Below are 19,480 nucleotides of genomic sequence, written 5' to 3'. Positions count from 1 at the left end.
TCCAAATGCTCTGTCACAGCACGGCTAATCATCTGAGGTTCTCGATCATACTGGAATAGGATTCACCCTCCTTTTGCGTCTGTCACTACGCCCAGCACTCGCGAGTTTGAAGCTCGTCACAGTCATTCAATCCCAGAGTCCTACTCGGAATACCACAGACAAGATTTAGACTTTCCGGACTCTCATGAATGCCGCCATCAATCTAGCTTATACCACGAAGATTCTGATTAAGAGATCCAAGAGATACTCATTCAATCTAAGGTAGAACGGAAGTGGTTGTCAGGCACGCGTTCATAGGGAATGATGATGATTGTCACGTTCATCACATTCAGGTTGAAGTGCAAATGAATATCTTAGAAGTGGAATAAGTTAAATTGAATAGAAAAATAGTAGTACTTTGCATTAATCTTTGAGGAACAGCAGAGCTCCACACCTTAATCTATGGAGTGTAGAAACTCTACCGTTGAAAATACATAAGTGAAAGGTTCAGGCATGGCCGAATGGCCAGCCCCCAAAACGTGATCACAGGATCAAAAATACAATCCAGGATGTCTAATACAATAGTAAGAAGTCCTATTTATAATAAACTAGTTACTAGGGTTTACAGAAGTAAGTAATTGATGCATAAATCCACTTCCGAGGCCCACTTGGTGTGTGCTTGGGCTGAGCTTGAATGTTACACGTGCAGAGGTCATTCTTGGAGTTGAACACCAGTTTGTAACGTATTTCTGGCGTTCAACTCTAGCTTGTGACGTGTTTCTGGTGCTTAACTCCAGACAGCAGCGTAGAACTGGCGTTCAACGCCCTTTTACATCATCTAAACGCGGTCAAAGTATAGACTATTATATATTTCTGGAAAGCCCTGGATGTCTAATTTCCAACGCAATTGGAAGCGCGCCATTTTGAGTTCTGTAGCTCCAGAAAATCCACTTTGAGTGCAGGGAGGTCAGAATCCAACAGCATCAGCAGTCCTTCTTCAACCTCTAAATCTGATTTTTGCTCAAGTCCCTCAATTTCAGCCAGAAAATACCTGAAATCACATAAAAACACACAAACTCATAGTAAAGTCCAGAAATGTGAATTTAACATAAAAACTAATGAAAACATCCCTAAAAGTAACTAGATTCTACTAAAAACATACTAAAAATAATGCCAAAAAGCGTATAAATTATCCGCTCATCAGTAGCTCTACATAGTTTTATTCTACCATAGTAGATAAAATGTCAAAATTGCATCTTTCAAGCTAACCGGTGGAAGAACCCACATTCAACCAAAGTTTTAGTCAAATTTTCCGTTGTATCATTATTGTTCTAACATCTGAACTCTGACAAAACGTTCTTATCCTATATTTAGTTAACTCTATTTAACATTGCAATACTCCACAAGTCAGCTCTTTGTTTAGCTCACTACCAAACTAATTTAGTTATGAAGTGTTCAATAAGGTATCTTGGAAACAAGTAAGATCTAAGACTGAAACAATTCAGACAGCATCCAGATGGAGAAAGATTAACGAGCCTGTAATACATTACATTGGTATTCGCCCAATGCCCAGATAGGGAATATGTTTCTGTACGCAGCATAAGTGATCATGCAATTCCTGTTGAACACTCCCATGATTTCCTAACAGGTGAGAAAAGAAACATTGATTTAGTTGATTTCTTTTGGTATTTTAACAATTTAAATGATATACAGAATGCAAGATATGGGGTTTTGAAGACAATACCTCTTGTGGATAGTCACCATTGTCCATCTGGGAATTTATCAGATATGCGGCTGCACGATGCAATGGTTTTGGATCTCTTTTGGCCTGTTCACACATTTGCATTCCACGTAAAATATAAAATTATATGATAAGACAAATGCAAGACAACATGAACTTACAAAGCATTGCCATGGGTTTTATAATACATGCATCAACACAGGTGGGATATGTATAAGCTATTTAAGTTTTTTAAAAACTTTCGAAGTGATAAATTATCCTACCTCAATGAAGAATGGATTTGGTGCAATAATAAACTAGTCAGTTCAAAACCATGGCAGCAGCACAAAAGTAGCAAATATTTTGCTGTATATACTTGTCCAGCAGCAATGAGAGCCAGCAAGGCCCACGATGTGTTTACGAGATGAGCCCTGTTGTTTTCAAGATTTGAATACACCTGAAAAACAGAAATTGGGAGAAACATAACTATAACTCTCAGCCTTTAGATTCCTGAAAGTAATGGAGTATTCTAACTGAATGTTACTTAAAAACAAAATGCAATAAATTATATCAAAATGCAATACACACTTCCCAAAATGTTATAATCTCGACAACTTCTTTATCGTGTTTATGCATGCACTACTCGGAAAAGACTCTCCCACAAGAAAATGCTTAGTAGTTTTAGGGATTTCTAAGAAGAAAAATAAATGATATTGGCATTTAGAAACAGTAAAATTAACCTTGTTTTGACAAGACAAATAACTCTCTCCCCAGCCACCATTTGAAAGCTGCTTAGACAGCAGAAATTCACAAGCGTTATGGATGGCTGGGGAATCACTGTAACTCTTTCCAGCAGCAATCAACCCATTTATCCCAAACCATGCGGCATAGGTGAAGCAAACTCCCCATGAACCATACCTGTTAAGCAGATTTGAGTGGTTTAGAGGTCTACTAAACCAACAAAGTTCCATTCATGCTAAAAGCAAGAGAGAGAAACTACAACATGCATAAATCAACTATCAAATCTATAGAAAAAATTTGAAAATAGTGGTTTCCAAAAAGGGAGTAGCAAACCATGAACCATCTGAAGCTTGAACGCTTTCAATATATGCAGTGGCTCTTTTAATACAGCGGCTTATTTTTTCTGGGCGATGCATGGGATATAATTTCCGAAATGATGCCAATGCTTGCAGAGAGGCTGATGTACATTCCACATAACTATAGCACATAGCAAATAGAAATATTAAAAGATTTAAATGATGGGTTACGGGATAGGAAGAGGAATGCAAAAACTTATACTGAAGAAGCATTTGACAGCTTACCAATAATCAATAACTATATCGCCAAAAGTTTCCGCTAGATTTATTATCTGACAAAAGAGAAAGCATTCATCTAAGTGTGTATCTAATCTTAATCCAAAATCAACTTCCTAAATTTTCAGGATCAACTCGTCAGCTGTAATTCCAAAATCTAGAGGAAAGGCCAAAAAGTTTTGTTCACAAACAATAATTTCAAAGTTGTAGCTTTTGTGACATAACTTCAAATACATGTGCTTGACGAATTGAGAAATGAGTTTTGGGGTAAGATAGCAGAGGGAGAATCGACTACATTGTAACAGATTTTCATACTTTATTATTCACATGGTGTAATTCAAGTAGGCTAATTTCTAATTATTCATAAAAGAAAGTTACCTCCAGCCATCTATATGATCGTGTGAGTTCATATGATGCAAAGCCACCATCGTTATTCTGAAGAGTTGGGAAAATTCAATAAATGAATAAATACATCTCTCGATAATAGCATTGATTCTTCAAAGAGATTCAACAAATTTTAAAGAAGCTATTTGCTCATACACCATGGATCACAGTCAGACACACAAGATATTTAAAATAAATAAATAAATAAAAATTGATAGAAAAAATGAACAAATTAATGAGAAAGAAAAACTTAAATAGAGAGAGGACATGGTATCTTTACAAGAAAGAAAAAGATAAAATGAAGATCTTCTTCCACCAATCTATCAATGATTTATTTGCTCAAACTACTCAGATAATCTAGCTTCAGCCATGACGAATCTATTACCTGCAATGAGAGCACGACATTAACAGCATCATATAGCCTCTCTGCTTCGATTGGCTCCCCAGCAATCTTTGGTGAAATTTTGGAAAGTAATAGAGCAGCCTGAAAAGTAGCATATTTATCAAAGTGGCAGAATAAATTAAACAAGTACAATTTCTTCTACTTTTTTCAATCAATAATTACTTTTAGTCCTTCAGATGTGATATCGGCCATCCATGATCTCTAGTTGAAAAAGGCCAAGCACCTTTGGAAATGTGACGGTACCAATAATTAAGATCACCTGGACAATCTTCTAAAACCTTTTGCAAGAAAAAGAAGAGAAATGTTGATCAACAAGGGTGAACCGATGCAACAATAGTAATAAAAGTGTAAAAGTTACCTGTGATTTCTTAATAAATGAATGAGCTTTTTTAATAGTTTGGCCATATTCTTCAATGAGGTTAGATGAAATAATTGCTTGGACAGCAAATGCAGCATCCCATAGTTGACTTCCATTGTATCCCTGCAACAAAAATTGGTTACAAGTAAATTTTGTGATATAAGCTTGAACAGACACTATTATATGACCTTAAGAAAAACTCAATAATGCTGCAACAATAGTTTCACGTATTATTTTGCACCATATAAATATCAATTTTAAGCCCATATCATTACTAATCATCTGTAAATATGCCCAACTACATCAAAAACATCTTCTGATCACTCTGATAAGAGAGAATAGGTTGACTAATATGTGGACCTGCATTTTCATGCCATCTTCAGCAATCCACAAATAATCATTAAGCCTTGGAAGATGCAACTTGAAGGCCTCTGAATTTGGATCTTCTATCCAACAGCAGAGCATATTCAACACCTGATTGAGAACCATGCAAAATAATTAGTATTTCATTTTTATCCCCAAAAATAAATGAATAAAAATTGTCAGTATTTTTGCTAATCAAGTCCCCAGTTAGCTATATATATATATATATATATATATATATATATATATATATATATATATATATAATGGGAACAATAAAGAGGTGCTCAGGCATCCACAAAAAATACAATCAAGAGTTTAACACTAAATGAAAATAACACAGTAAAAGTAAATCAATATGTAACCAAAGCCTAACAATTATTTTGGTCATCAGAGAAGCAAGTTATCCAAAGATGAACAGAAGGAGATTTCTAATACTCCAATGCAAAGGGTGGGAAGTTAAGAAACAATGAATAGTTTAAGGGAAACCTTGTGACTCCTGTCCCCTCTCAACAATTACCTTGTTTACAGGGCCTATGCAAATATACCGAGTATTCTCATCTTCATAGTGTATATGCTTCATTACAGTCGTTAGAGCCCATTCTCTCAGCTTGTTTCCAGGCCAATGCATCATAATAGGCTCAACGACCTTGTGTAGAGTGGCCCAAAGAACATCCTGAATGACTGGATGAGGATAGTATAAGTCTTCCTGCATGAAAACAAAGACAATCCTCTTGTAACGTTATCTTTAGCACAATTAAATTGGTAGTTAACAATTTTAGAGAAATCAAATGCTGATTCGCTATCCCCCATTGACGAAGTTCCCAACAGTCTAACACTTCCCACCTATATTCTTCCACGCAAAGTTTAATTTCATCACAAAAGGAATTAGCCTCTGCATTGTTCAAGCTTCAAGCCAAGGGGAATTTCAAAATTCAAACAATAGAGGACATTAAATATATAAAAACCATTATTGCATTATCACCTATCAGTTGAAGCTTTTGGGAGAATCAATGCTTTAAAATGGAGATAACATGCTATAATGATGGTTTACAATGGCATTACTCTAAGGACAATAATAAGCATATAAGAAGTATCCTAGTAATTACTTGGTTGATAACGGGGTGGCAAACAAAGTAACCAGTAATAATAGTGACATGATGGTTGCCATTGTAGTTTGTAGATGGGTATTATGTGGGCATAAACAATAGTAACCGGTTTTGCATGGATATAAGTTCTGGTATCAATTCAACAGGATAATTAACAAACGATTTTGACGAGAAAAAGAAGCCAATACGAGGAACAAAGTGCAGATTCTATTTCCATCCAATTGTTAACTACAAGATAAAATTCCAAGTGTGGAGGCTTAAAATGTTTTCACAACTTACAAGCATCACTAACCTTAGCACACAAATTGCGAGCTTTATCCCAGTCTATATCATGATATGGTGTGTTATAGAGCTCTTTTCTCAAAGATAACACTGTTGGAGTGATTGGACCGACAAACCTCTTGCCATATAAGTAGGACATGGGCAAATAGACCATCCGGCAATGACACCACATCCTTCCTGTACCGCACAAAAAAATTAACTCAAAGTGAAAAATACATATAACATTAAACAGTGTTTAAGATAATTCACCCAAAAACAAATTACAATAAACATAGACAACTAATTTTAAAATGATTCTCTGTATAAGTAATCAAAAATAGAAGTCATTCTTAAGGAATAAGGACTGCATACACAGCATGAACTCATAAACACATACAACAATGCCAGCCTTTTATTCAGTAACCATGATATACAGTACTTAATCATGACACAAAGGTTCCCAGATTGAACAACAAATAAATTCCAGCACAAACTTTACATCAAAAGTCTTTTGTAAAACTTTATGTTAAGTCATGTTGTTCAACCCAAAATAATATATGTAACTCTCTAGCAACAAGATCAGGTTTCGTGTTTAGGTTGAAAGGAGTTCTCACTATCGTAGTGCAATTTGCTTTATTCCTGGGGGAAAAAGGCCAACTAATATACAAAAGCTGATCATATCAGAAACTTGATCCATTTGTAAACATCCTAACATGAAACACTATAAAGCATGAAAGAAAAATGAACTCTTGGAGATAATCTATCATTTAAGTAACAGCTCGTTAACATCGATAACCACTTAAGTGGATAGTTGTTCCTAAACAAAAAATATTTTTACACATCCATTAGTTCATGTATTCTCTCTGAGAAGATTGATGGATAAACAACTAGAATAAAGCACAATAACCTGGATGAAATGGGAGCAAGTATGGAAGTAGCCATATCTCAGGGGGCATGGGATTATTTCCTAACCATTCATGTGCCCCGAGCACCTATAATCAGAAAGTAGAAAATAAACAAATATACCATATACATTAGTAAAATCATTAAAAATGTCTTAATATTCATATGATGAAAATTTAAAATAAAAATAAAGAGACTCAAAGATAGGCTAAGATTTTAACTGAAAGCCACATTTTCCCCCATGATGTTATGTAAGTAGCACAACCATGTGATTAAATCCAGTTACGTGCCTTCTCCATGTCCCCTCCTCCATCATTAGGTCCCTCACCAAGCAATCTCAGAACAACATAATTCAAGACAGAGCCAAACATGGTGCTTGGACCTTCAATATGCAAACCCCATCCACCATCCTTGTTTTGTAGTAACAGTTCACTAATGAGAATAATTTCTGGGACAAGCCCAAAGATTAGGGGGAAGGATGGGACAAAGCTCTTACCTGTTGATTATAGAGATATCGGCATATTTCCTTTTTATGTTCTTCTGTTAAGACTGCATTCAGTGCCCTAGTGACAGAAAGTGTAATTATCTGTTTGATTGGATATCCTAAACAGAATTAGATATCCACAGTTTATCAGGTCAGAGGGAAGACAATGTCACATAATTTTGAAGGCAAAGTTGCAGTATTGTCAAAAACAATGTATTTCAAGGCCAGAATATGCATGATATAGCAATTAACCCAAACATTATTTGAGTTCCACAGTTATCATTTAGGAGGGAAGACAATTTCAAACGGAATTTTGAAGGCTGAAGTTTCAGTATTGTCAAAAAGCATGCGTTTCAAGGTCAGAATATGTGGAATATAGCAATTAACAGAGAAAAAAAATTCACAAAAGAGAAAAGATCAAGTGCTCAAAATAAAACTTACCAAGCCAGGCATAAGAAACATGGGACCTCCATAATCTCCAGGCCAGTGTCCATCGTCACTCTGGAGGGTTGAATGGAAAGTAATGGCCCTTTTTAATGTTCTTGTCACAGTCTCTTCAGTAACATCTTCAATATCATTTGCTCTGACTTTGGGTAAGACTTCACTAATTGGGTTCTCTTTTGCAAACTGCAATGTTTTGTAAGAAACATCATTGAATTTAAAAGGATTGAATTTCTGATATCAGAAACTTATAGCTTTGAAACCATAACAAAGCACAAAATATAATATACAACCTCCCAGTATAACAATATGATAAAATGATTATCTAAAATGTCCTCATTTTAAAGATTTAAAAAACACTTCTGAATTGATTTCCACGTTTGAAGAAGGAACAAGTATCAAACAGTACACAGTATAGTAATAATTGCTGTAATTTTCTAAGAAATTAATGAACTAGTTCAGTGTCTGACTGATTAACAGCAAATAAAACCACAACTAAAAGCAGAATTTCTATAAGAGGGGATTATTATGCCAGTAGCAACCAACTTTGTAGACAAGGCTAAGAAAACACCTGCACAAGGATTAGTTCCACACCCAAATGTAGCAGAAAACAACTCATAATCTTACCACCCTAGACCCACCTGTTCAAACTTAACATATGCTGTTACTTCTCCTCTACATAAAGTATGAATCATTGATAACTCTAATCCTTAAAATTTTTCAAATAGGGACCACTAATCAAATCAAATGCTCTTGCAACTTTTGATACTTTATTTAAAAATAAAAAAGAATAAAAAATAAAAAGAAATTTATAAAGTATAAATTATAAATAAATAAAACAAATTTACTTCAATATGATCATTCCAAAAGAATTGAGTGATACATAAAACAAGAAAGAGACAAACAATGCAAAGTCACTAGCAGTGTATTCATCAAAAAATCATAAAAATACATCACTTAACACATCACCACATTTAAAATAAAAATAAAATTTAATAAATGGCCAATGACCAGCAGTGTTAAATTTGTCATGGAACCTCGAAGAAGAACAAAGATGCACAGTTTCATACCAAAACAACTCAACTTACAAATTAAATTAAGATACCGATAAAATGCCGCCTAAACAACGCCAAGCAGAAAAATGTTACAAAAATGCACAGTACCATTATAATTATGACTATAATCACTATTATAAGTTTACCAAGCATCATCATCATTATTATAATCACTAATCCTTTCGTCTTTACTGTCTTCGACAATGACATCAGAAAATGAGAAAAACACAAACTCAAACACGCAATGATAGACATTAAAAATAAAAATAGAAAGAAACTAAACTAAAAAGAAAAAGAAAAACTATCAAAACTTGAATGGAAATTAACCTCAAAGAGAAAGAGTACCTGAATGCGCATGAGGAGATCAGCGCTATGCTTGTGTTCAAAGCGATTCTCGCGGAAACTCTTGCGAGAGGCTTCAATCTGAGCGAGCTCTTCCGGCGATCCGAGATTAGGATCGAAATCCCAAATCTGCCGGCCAATGTGATCGTTAAGTGTCCGAAGCCATGGGCTTCCGCCGTCGGAAACCTTGAGCTTCCACATTCTCTTCGGTCTAAACGAAACAAGAACGGAATGAAGTTTGAAAGTGACAGAGCTGAAATGCAAATGCAAATGCAAATGCGAAACTGAAAATAGAAATGAAAATGGATGTGAAGGAAGGTATGTAGGAATAAGAGTAAGTAGATGCCATTGGGTTTAAGAAGAAGCCACACGAGGTTGTAGAAGCTGATACAGGTGTACATGGTTTGGTTAATCCAAAAACTAAGCCTGTATTTTGGTTAACCAAAAATTTAATCTTGATTAATTAACTAAATTGGTTTTATATGATAAAATTGATTATTAACCGGTTAAAAAATTTAAAAATCGATTTTTTAACTGGTTATAAAAATAAAAACCGATTTTAAAAAAATAACTAGTTTTTGAAAAAAAACTAGTTTTGTACTAAAAAACCAAAAATTCGGTTTTTATTAAAAAAAACCCTTTTTTAAATTGAATTTTTAATCTAAAAAATTGAAATTAGAATTTTTCAGATTTGGTTAACCAGTTAAAAACCAATTTTTTTTTAATTTGGTTTTGGTTAACCTATTTTAAAAAATATGGATATAGTTTTTAAAATTTTGTTAAATTGGTTAACCAAAATGTGGTTATAATTTTTTAACCGGTTAACCATATTTTAGTTTTTTTATGTATATCCCTAGAAGCTGACCTGGTTCTGATGGTGGTTGTTTGCTCTTATGCAATAATTATATGAATATCATACACTGAATGTGACTCACTATAAGTCTATGATGCCATCAATGCTCGTATTAAATATTTGGTTTAACGAATGCTTTGAAAAAAAATTTAAGTTTTAATCAAGATTCTGAAAAACGAACCAATCATTGAACCACTCTAGTCACTGGTTTACTGGTCTAACCGGTTTAACTATAGTTTAATTGGAAAAACCGTTTTATAATAAAATAATTTTAAAATTATAAATACACCCTAAAAAATACAAACATCAAAATATTATTCAAACTTTAATGGCATTATGTATATCATTTGATGACTAAGATTAAATTATTATTTCATAATGACATGATATTCATAATTTATATGTAAAAATAAGATAGTAAATCAAAAACAAAATTTTTCACCATATCACTATTTAAAAACTCATATATCCACCTTAAACTAAGACAAATAAATTAATCTGAGAATTAAGACTTTCATAATGCAACATAATTTGTGAAGCTACACATAAAGGTCAGTCTTAAGATCCAAATAAAAGGGTGCTTATAGAACATAATTCATATTTTCTAGTACTAGTATAAACATCCTAAAATATAGCAGCATGGCAGAACAACCATCCTATATAAAAATCACAACACAAAATAGCAGCATAGCAGAACAATCATCCTAATCAATAATCAATTAATCATTCAATTTAAGCACAATTAAGTCACAACACAAAACAACAACACATCACTATATATAAAATACAAAACATAAAACAGCAACACAGCAAAACAGACATGGCTAATCAATTAATCATTCAATCTAAGCACAATTAAGTCATTAAGACAGTCACAATCTAAGCACAATCGAGTCACAAGACAACAAAAAACAGCAGCACAATTTTAATGAAGATTAACAAGATTAACCAGTGAACTAAATCAATTGAATCAGCACAATTTTAACAAAGATTAACAAGCAAAATAAATCAACTAATCATTCAATGATTCAATCCAAAACAAGAAAACAGAGTATAATACAGCTAAATTCAAATTTCAATCTGAGTAGCATTAGCAAAAGCCCAAAAAAAAATAATGTTCTGAGTAAAGAATGAAGAATAGAGAACGAAAATTAAAAAAAAATGAAGCTATTGCCTTCGTTCTGAGCGGTCTGAGCAAAGGGGCAGAAGCACCACGGAGACGGAGACCAGGCAACGAGCAGGACGATGGACGGCGCAGAAGCGTGGCGAACCAAACGAAGAACAAGCACTAGCAGTGAGCACTGACCTTTGAAGGACGACTGCGAGCAGACGACGTCGACGGTAGAGAACGAAGACTGAGAGCCAACAGGGGTTCTTCTTTGGAGGATGCCGACAGAACGAAGAGAGGAGCCCCTGACTGCGACGGACGGCATGGGTGGCTCACTCCTTAGGTAGTGAGGCTAGGGTTTCCGTTTTTGTTTGGGCCTTGGGGAGAAGGAAGGGGATAAAAGAAACTGGAGAAGGGGCTCCAGGGTTGGGAGGAGAGGCTTCTGTGCTTCACATGTACCCCTGACTGCAACGGACAGCGGCGGTTGCTCACTTCTTGTGGCTTGCGGCGGTGAGGGTAGGGTTTCCGTTTCTTTGGAGAGGAGGAAGGAAATGGGAGAATGAGAGAATTGGAGAAAGGGTTGGTTCTTGTGGCTTCAGTAAGGCTCTGACTACTGGTTCACTAGTTTGCTGGTTCAACCGGTTCGATCATGGTTCAACCGAAAAAATCGTTTTATAATAAAATAATAAATAAAATATAAATAAACACACTAAAACATAATTATAGTCTAATATAAACTTTAAAATATCATCTAAATTAAAAGTACTACATAAACCACAATGATATAATCTCATTCAAATATAAACTCAAAAGTCAAATAACAAAAAAATTATTGACAATATGTCACACCTATGTTTAATATCTCATTTCTTGAGTGGATCATGGCAGTAGTGTGATTCAAATAGAATCATCCTGAAGACAAGAATTAAATGCACCAAAATGAGCAGCATTTAAGGTTCCCATTACCATTACATACAATTATTCTTAAGTTTGAACAATAAACACACCTACTTTTCAACAAACTAAGAATTTACATAATGACACATCCTATATAATATATTTTCATATGGCAGTACTAAAAAGTTTACCATCAAACATTCAAACCCCATCTACTACTACTATAATATAGAGTGTGAAAGTACTACTACTACTACTATAGTATATAGTGTGAAAGTCTTGAAAACAATGTAGGTACTAAGTTTAATAACAAGAGTATGTTCATAGGAAAATTGAATAACAATCAAATGAGAAAATCAGTAGTCTTGTGTTCTCACAAAAATTGCGCTATAACAAAAGACGGATCATAATGAACAAATAGAAACCCTGAAAAACTTTTAACAAAATTTACAGCATAATTTTAATAAAGATTAACAAGATTTTCAGCTGATCGCAATTTTAGCAAAATTTTAGCACAATTTTAACAAAGATTAACAATCTTTTTCCAAAAATTAACCAAAAAAACACCCAAACAGTGGATTATTCATTCAATGATTCAATCAACACCAAGAATACAGAATATAGAGTACAGAACAATACTGGAGCATAGCTAATCATTCAATGATTCAAGTTATGGGAGGGAAAGCTCTAAGATGGTTCAATCATAGCTAAAAACCAGATATGAGTTCAATCTTGCCAAAATCAAGCAACAATTCAACAATCATCAACCATAATTTCATATCTAAACTCAATAAAAACAGAAATTATATGATAGCAAATTAGTAATTACAATGAAGCAGCAACACAAATTCAGCATCAACAGAACCAACTGCAACAACTAAAAAACTTCATACCAAAATTCAAAAATCAGAGATGCAGTAGAAGAAGTAACAGAATTGCACATTGAGAGTTTAGATCTAGGAAGTTCAATTAAGCAAAATGCGACCTCATTCACTGTGGATCTGTTGTCGCACGGCGGAGCAAAGCAATGGCACCGAGGTCGTTGGTGAACGAGGAAGGAGAAGATACTGCGATTGAAGGCAGCGACAAGGTGCTAAATGCCAACGAGGACGGAGGTGCAATGACCGGTGGTGGCGCGATGAATGAGACTGGCGCTAGTGGTTCTGCGGGTGTGCTTCACCGCGACCTCGCGAACAAGCACGGCGGAGCTGTTGCGACGTAAAAAAGAGACAATGGGAGTACTGAGCACTGACATTCAGTGACCAGACGAAGACGATGGCGACCAGAGGGCAGACGAGTATAACAGCGACCAGAGGGCAGACGAAGACGACGGCTACCACGATGAAGCTGCTCGACAAAGACGACGACGGTGGTGGAGGCTAGGGTTGCCGTTTGAGCCTTTGGAGTTTGAAAGCTAGGGTTGGCTGGGTTGCTTTCTGATTCAGAAAGGGAGCTGGATTGCTGGAAGGAGGAGTGAGTGAGTGAGGTTGTGAGGGTGCTGTAGTTGAAAAATTCAACACCATGTTCAAGTTCATGCCCTTGTACGGAGAAGAACAAAAGAATGCTTCTAAATTAAAGTACAACTAGTTACTCTTACCTCATTAAGCTTTGTTGATTTTTCACTAATTTCAAATTTCAATATGTATCTAATATAAAATCTATACCAAAGTTCTGAAAGCTGAACCGGTCAGCAAACCACTCTAGTTACTGGTTCACTAGTTTATTGGTCCAACCGGTTCAATCGTAGTCCAACCGAAAAAACCGTTATAATAAAATAATAAATAAATTATAAATAAATATCCTAAAACATAATTTTAGTCTAATATAAATCTTAAGATGTCTTCTAAATTTAAAACACTACAAAAATGTCATCAACCAAAGTCTTATGTACTTATTTAAATACAAACTCAAAATTGAAACACGCAAACAAAACAGCAGCAATTCAATCTCCAGCAGCACATCACTAAGCAAGGAATCACAAAACACTATATAACTAAAATCAATAAATCATGAAGACAGTCACCATGTAAGCATAACTAAGTCACAAAAATAGTAAAACACAAACACAAACACAAAACAGCAGCAATCCAGTCTCCAGCAGCACATCACTGCAAAAAAACACAAATCCTACATAACTGAAATCAATAAATCATGAAGACAGTCACCATCTAGGTATAATTAAGTCTCAAAACAGTAAAACACAAACACAAAACAGTAGCAATTCAATCTCCAGCAGCACATCACTATGCAAAGAAATCACAAAATCCTACATAACTGAAATAAATAATCATGAAGACAGTCACCATCTAAGCATAATGAAATCACAAAATAGTAAAACAAACACAAACACACACAAAATAGCAGCAATTCAGTTTCCAGCAGCACATCACTACGCAAATAAATCACAAAACACAAAACATCAGCACAACAACATCACAGCAGAACATATGCTGAATTAACTAACTTAACAATCTTAGCACTAGTAAGCCCAAAGCATAGTTTTAATTAACTTAATTAAACACAAAAATGCTCAGCAGTGAACAACAGAGAGCCAAAAAACACAGCATAGCAGCGAAGAAGACACAAATTAGAGTACAACACAGCATAGCAGTAGTGAGCAGAGCCATTCAATAATCAATATAATTTGATAATTTATGAACTAAAAAACAAACACGAACATCAGGCACTAGTAGTGAGCTATGTGATATAATACGTATTAAGCACCAACTTAAACTACAAGTATTCCTTTAGCCAATGAGCACAAAATTTACCATCAAGAAACTTTAACAAAATTTAACAACAGAAAAAAAATAAAAGCATGTGCAAACCAGTAATAATTTATCGGTATCAATTTATCATCAATCAGTAGGAGGATTGGCGTCGGGGGAATGGAAGGGCCTTCGAGCACGACGAAATAGGAGGATTGAAGAACGACCACAACGAACCAGGCGGCGACGGTGCGACCAACGGTGGCGCGATGGAGGCTAGGGTTGTGTTTTGGGGAGAAATAATGAGAGTATGTATGAGACTGAGGCCAGAATTGAGGCTCAAGAGGGGGGCAAGGGCTTCAAGTCACTCAGGAGGAGAACCTGGCTCTTCTTTTTTAAACAAAACGCAAAAGCGATGCCATTTCATAAAAACCGGTGGTTGCGCGATGGAAGGGAAGCAAGGTTGCGATGGCTACTACGCGATGGAGGGGAAGTGAGGGAGCAGGCGGTGGCTAGACGGAGGTGAGGGACGACCAGGAGCTCGATGAGAGGAGCCCTGGACTGAGCGTGAGAGAGGCGATCTGGATCTGGATTCTAGACAGGACGATGGAGTTTGGTTAGGGGATTGGGGCTGAGTGAGTCAGTTAGTGTGCAGCAGCTTGAAACAACGACGTTTGGTTCCTTATTCAAAAACCGATCGGATCACGGTTCGGTTCAACCGACCGGTTTCTGGCCGGTTCGACCATTTAATTGCGGTTTTTAAAATTGGTGGTTTAGCATTTGTCTGATTCATTTTTTGCAGCGGTTCACGGTTCAACTGGTTCGAACAGTCCAAACTGATTTCCAGAACATTGATCTATACTCTACAAACTTCGTGTGAAACAAAAAATAAGGGTGAGCACGGGTTGGGTTGGTTCAGATTTAGAGTGAAATTAGAATCGAACCAATTGAATTGTAATTGGTTCGGTTTAGTTTGAATTTATGTTTTTTTTTATGTACCCGAATCAAACCAAACTGATTAAGGATAGGTTGGTTTGGTTCGGGTAATTAGGTACCCCATGAAACAAAAATTCATAAAAGAAAAACAAAATTTTTATCAAAATTTTGTAAGTACAATAAACATGTAAAATAAATAGAAATAATACAAACATGTTAAACACCAAATATATTAAAAACTAAACACATTAAAATTCAAACATATTAAACATTATATACATTAAAATCCAAACATGTTAAATACCAAACACATTAAAAGCTAAATACAAAAGTACAATAGAGAGAAACTCAAAATCATTAAAAGGCATATATAATATTTGAGAAAAATCCTAAACGGCCCCTGACAATTACTTCGAAAGACAACGAGGCCCTTAACAAAAAAAATACCCTTCCCGACTCCTGATCTTTATTTTTATGGGACTGATTAACCCTGTGCAAAAAAAAAAAGTCAAGATCAGTCCCATAAAAGTAAAGATCAAGTGCCAGAAAGGGTTTTTTTTTTTTTTGTTAAGGGCCTCGTTGTCCCTTTGAGGTAATTGTCAGGGGCGGGTTGGGTATTCACTCAATATATTTTAATTTTTTTTATTAAATTAATACATGATCAGGTCCATGGGTTGGTTCGGGTTCCGCACCCCTAGAACCATTACCTGGACCAATTACTAGAGAGAGCCATTAGTTTGGTTCGGGTCCGACCCGATAATCGGGCACCTACTACTCGTGCTCACCCCTAAAAAATAGGGTAAAGTATACTTTTTGTTCTGAAGTTTATTAAAAGTTTTAAAATTATCCCTAAGTTTCAATTTGTTTCAATTTTATTCCAGAAATTTTCGATTTGCATCAATTCTACCCCTAAGCGTTAACAGCGTTCAAATCACTAACAGACATTAGTGACGTGGCAAAAAAAAAGGGTTTTAATATGGCCATTAGTATCTCAGTCATTTTTTAAATATTTTTTATTTTTGTTTAAAAATTTATATTATAAAAATTAAATGCGTACAAATCTCAACCTGAAATCCTAAAATTTACTTCTTCATCTTCACCTTCGTCTTCTTCACTCTCTGTAAAAACAATAAATCCTAACTAATGGATTTCCAAGGCTTTATATCATCACAAAAAAGCAGTCAGCGACGATGAATGCTTACATGCAACTGTGATGAACCTCTTGTGCCGAGATGGTCGAAGACACTAGAGAATTTTGGCCGGAGATTTTGGGACTGTGTATATTTTAATGTAAGTTTCAATGCTTTTATTTTGATGTCTTCATGGGTTTCTTCAAGTTTTTTTTTATGTTGCAGATTGGGAAGGAGTGCACTTTCTTTGCTTGAGCAGATGGAGTTGCAAAAACAGAAAAGGCTGAGATTGTAAAATTAAAGATGAGAATTTCCACCTTGAAGGCTAAATTAGTTTATGCAAAATGCAAACTGTTGGTGGCTATCATTTTTGGTGTTGTAGGTTGTTTTATGGTGATTTTAATGTTTCAGTTGTGGGTAAAGAATGGAACTCATTTGAGATTAGGATATTGATGTGATTGGAACTACTGAAATTAGCAGAAGTAAGAGTAGGGTGGCTGTTTGTAATCAGTTCCAAAAGTGTACTCAACTCGAAAACTTGTTAATGTAGTTGTCCTGAAGTTTAATTTATGTTTCAAAAAAACCCTTAAAAAGATTGAAATAGTTTAGATTGAAAATTGGCATTAAGACCCTGTCGTCACAAATTATCTTACATGATACAAACCAATGTTCTGAAAACCGGTTCGAACCGGCCTGTTGAACTGGTCGAACCGTGAAACAGACGCAAAGACGGTTCGGGCAATCAGCAAAACCGCAAAAAATGAAAAACGGAGTTGAACCGATGAACCGACCGGAACCGTGACCCGGCCGGTTTTTGGGTTGCGCAACAAAACGCTGCCGTTTACGCCACTGAAGCCCTAAATCAATGATGTGAATCCCTAATTGGCTTCAGCACTCAGCAGTTCAGCCCTTCACAATTCTCATCGAGCAAGGTTCGGCGTCACAGGTTCGGTGTCGCCCAGTCACCTCCGTCGCGCAGTCACCTGCATCGCGCAGCAGCCGTCGTTCGTCGGAACAGCCACCTCCATCACACAGCAGCCGACGTCTCTTGAAGGTGCTCCACCACTGCTTGAAGTCGTCGCCCAGCCAGTCACCTCCATCACCCGACGTCGCTGTCTCCCAAGTCCCACTCTCCCTATTGCATGTTCTGTACTTGAAGCCTTGAAGGTGCCTTCGAGCTTCCAAGAGTTCCAGGTAATTTTTTTATTTATGAACTTATGATTGTTTGATTGAATCATTGAATAACTGTTGCATGATGAACTCTGATACTGTAAACTCTGATAGTCTGATACTGTGAACTGAACTCTGTTCGTTGAGTAGCTCTGGAACTCTGATACTGTGAACTGAACTCTGTTCGTTGAGTAACTCTGATATTTCATATTTGTGACATGATGAACTGCTAAACTGTGACTGTGAACTCTTTGATTGAGTAGCTCTTTGATTTTTCTTTGTTTACTATCAACCTCAAGTTATGGTTTTGGATTGATAATTAGGATAACTCTGTTTTCATGCTAGCATTTATAAACACTTTTGGCATATTGGTAAGTGAAGTTGAACACTTTGTTGAGGAATATATGACTTGATGCCTGTGAAATTGCGAAGGGTGATGTTTCAGGGTCTCTGGTGGAGTTTGACAGGGCAATTGAGTTGGACCCTCGTCAAAAGGCGTGTATGTTTATAAGCATTTTGAAAAAAAAAAGCGTTATATCAGCACTTTGGATTGGAATGATTGTAAATTGAGTTCAAGTTACATGAAATTTGGTTGTGCTCATTGTGTTTGTTACCAGATCTTTGGCAAAGGGGCCTCTCCCTTTACTACCTTGATAGGTACTCACTCTACACTCTTCTGTTATTTAATTGAGTTTAATTACTATTCACAAGGAATTGCATATTTATAATGTATTGCTTATGAATCTGTAAAAAGGGGGACTGAATTGGATTCCCATTTTGTCGTAGATTTGAAAAAGGAGCTAAGCAGTTTCGGCTAGATGTTGCACAAAATCTGAATGATACCGAAGAGTCCATATGGTGCTTTCTCTGTGAAGCTCAACTGTATGGAGTGGATGAAGCACGGAAGCGATATCTTGAGGTGAGTCATTAATTATGTTACTGGAATTTAACAAGAAAAACGAATATGTGAATCTTCACAAATCTGCAGCAAGTTATGGAGGATTTTGATTATTGATGACAAACTTGGATCATTTTGATGTTGCTATGTTATGTTTGATTGGTTGTTTTGTTTTTTGACTTTTGAATTTGTATTTGAATGAAATTATAACATTCTGATTTATGTAGTACTTTTAATTTGAATAATATTTTAAAGTTTACATTAGACTATAATTATATTTTCATGTGTTTATTTATATTTTATTTATTATTTTATTACAAAATGGTTTTTTCGGTTCAACCACGATCGAATCGGTTGAACCTATGAACCAGTAAACCAGTAGCTAGAGCGGTTCGATGACCGGTTTGATTTTCAGAACCTTGATACAAACAAACTCAAATAATGAGAGACAGTTTCAGCAGTGCACAAATAAAAAATTGCATGAAAATATCCATCACATTAGTCATTATCAAAATAACATAAGTCATTAATCAAGATAATCTCTAATTAACATAAGCCATAACCAAAGTGAAAACCAAATAACATAAGTCATTAGCAAAATAATTCAGTAACAAAGAAAGAGTTGGTCCCATAAAGTTTAATACAAAATGCCAACATTTTTCATT

The 19,480-nt window shown here is 35.4% G+C and overlaps 1 pseudogene; it reads right to left on the bottom strand.

Moving 5' to 3' along the window:
- Positions 1–1,326: 1,326 nt before the first annotated feature.
- LOC112785283 (cycloartenol synthase-like) lies at positions 1,327–9,322 on the bottom strand (annotated as a pseudogene).
- Positions 9,323–19,480: the final 10,158 nt, after the last annotated feature.

This window comes from Arachis hypogaea, chromosome 20, assembly GCF_003086295.3.
Source record: "Arachis hypogaea cultivar Tifrunner chromosome 20, arahy.Tifrunner.gnm2.J5K5, whole genome shotgun sequence".
Taxonomy (NCBI): domain Eukaryota; kingdom Viridiplantae; phylum Streptophyta; class Magnoliopsida; order Fabales; family Fabaceae; genus Arachis; species Arachis hypogaea.
This window is presented reverse-complemented; position numbering and strand designations above follow the sequence as displayed.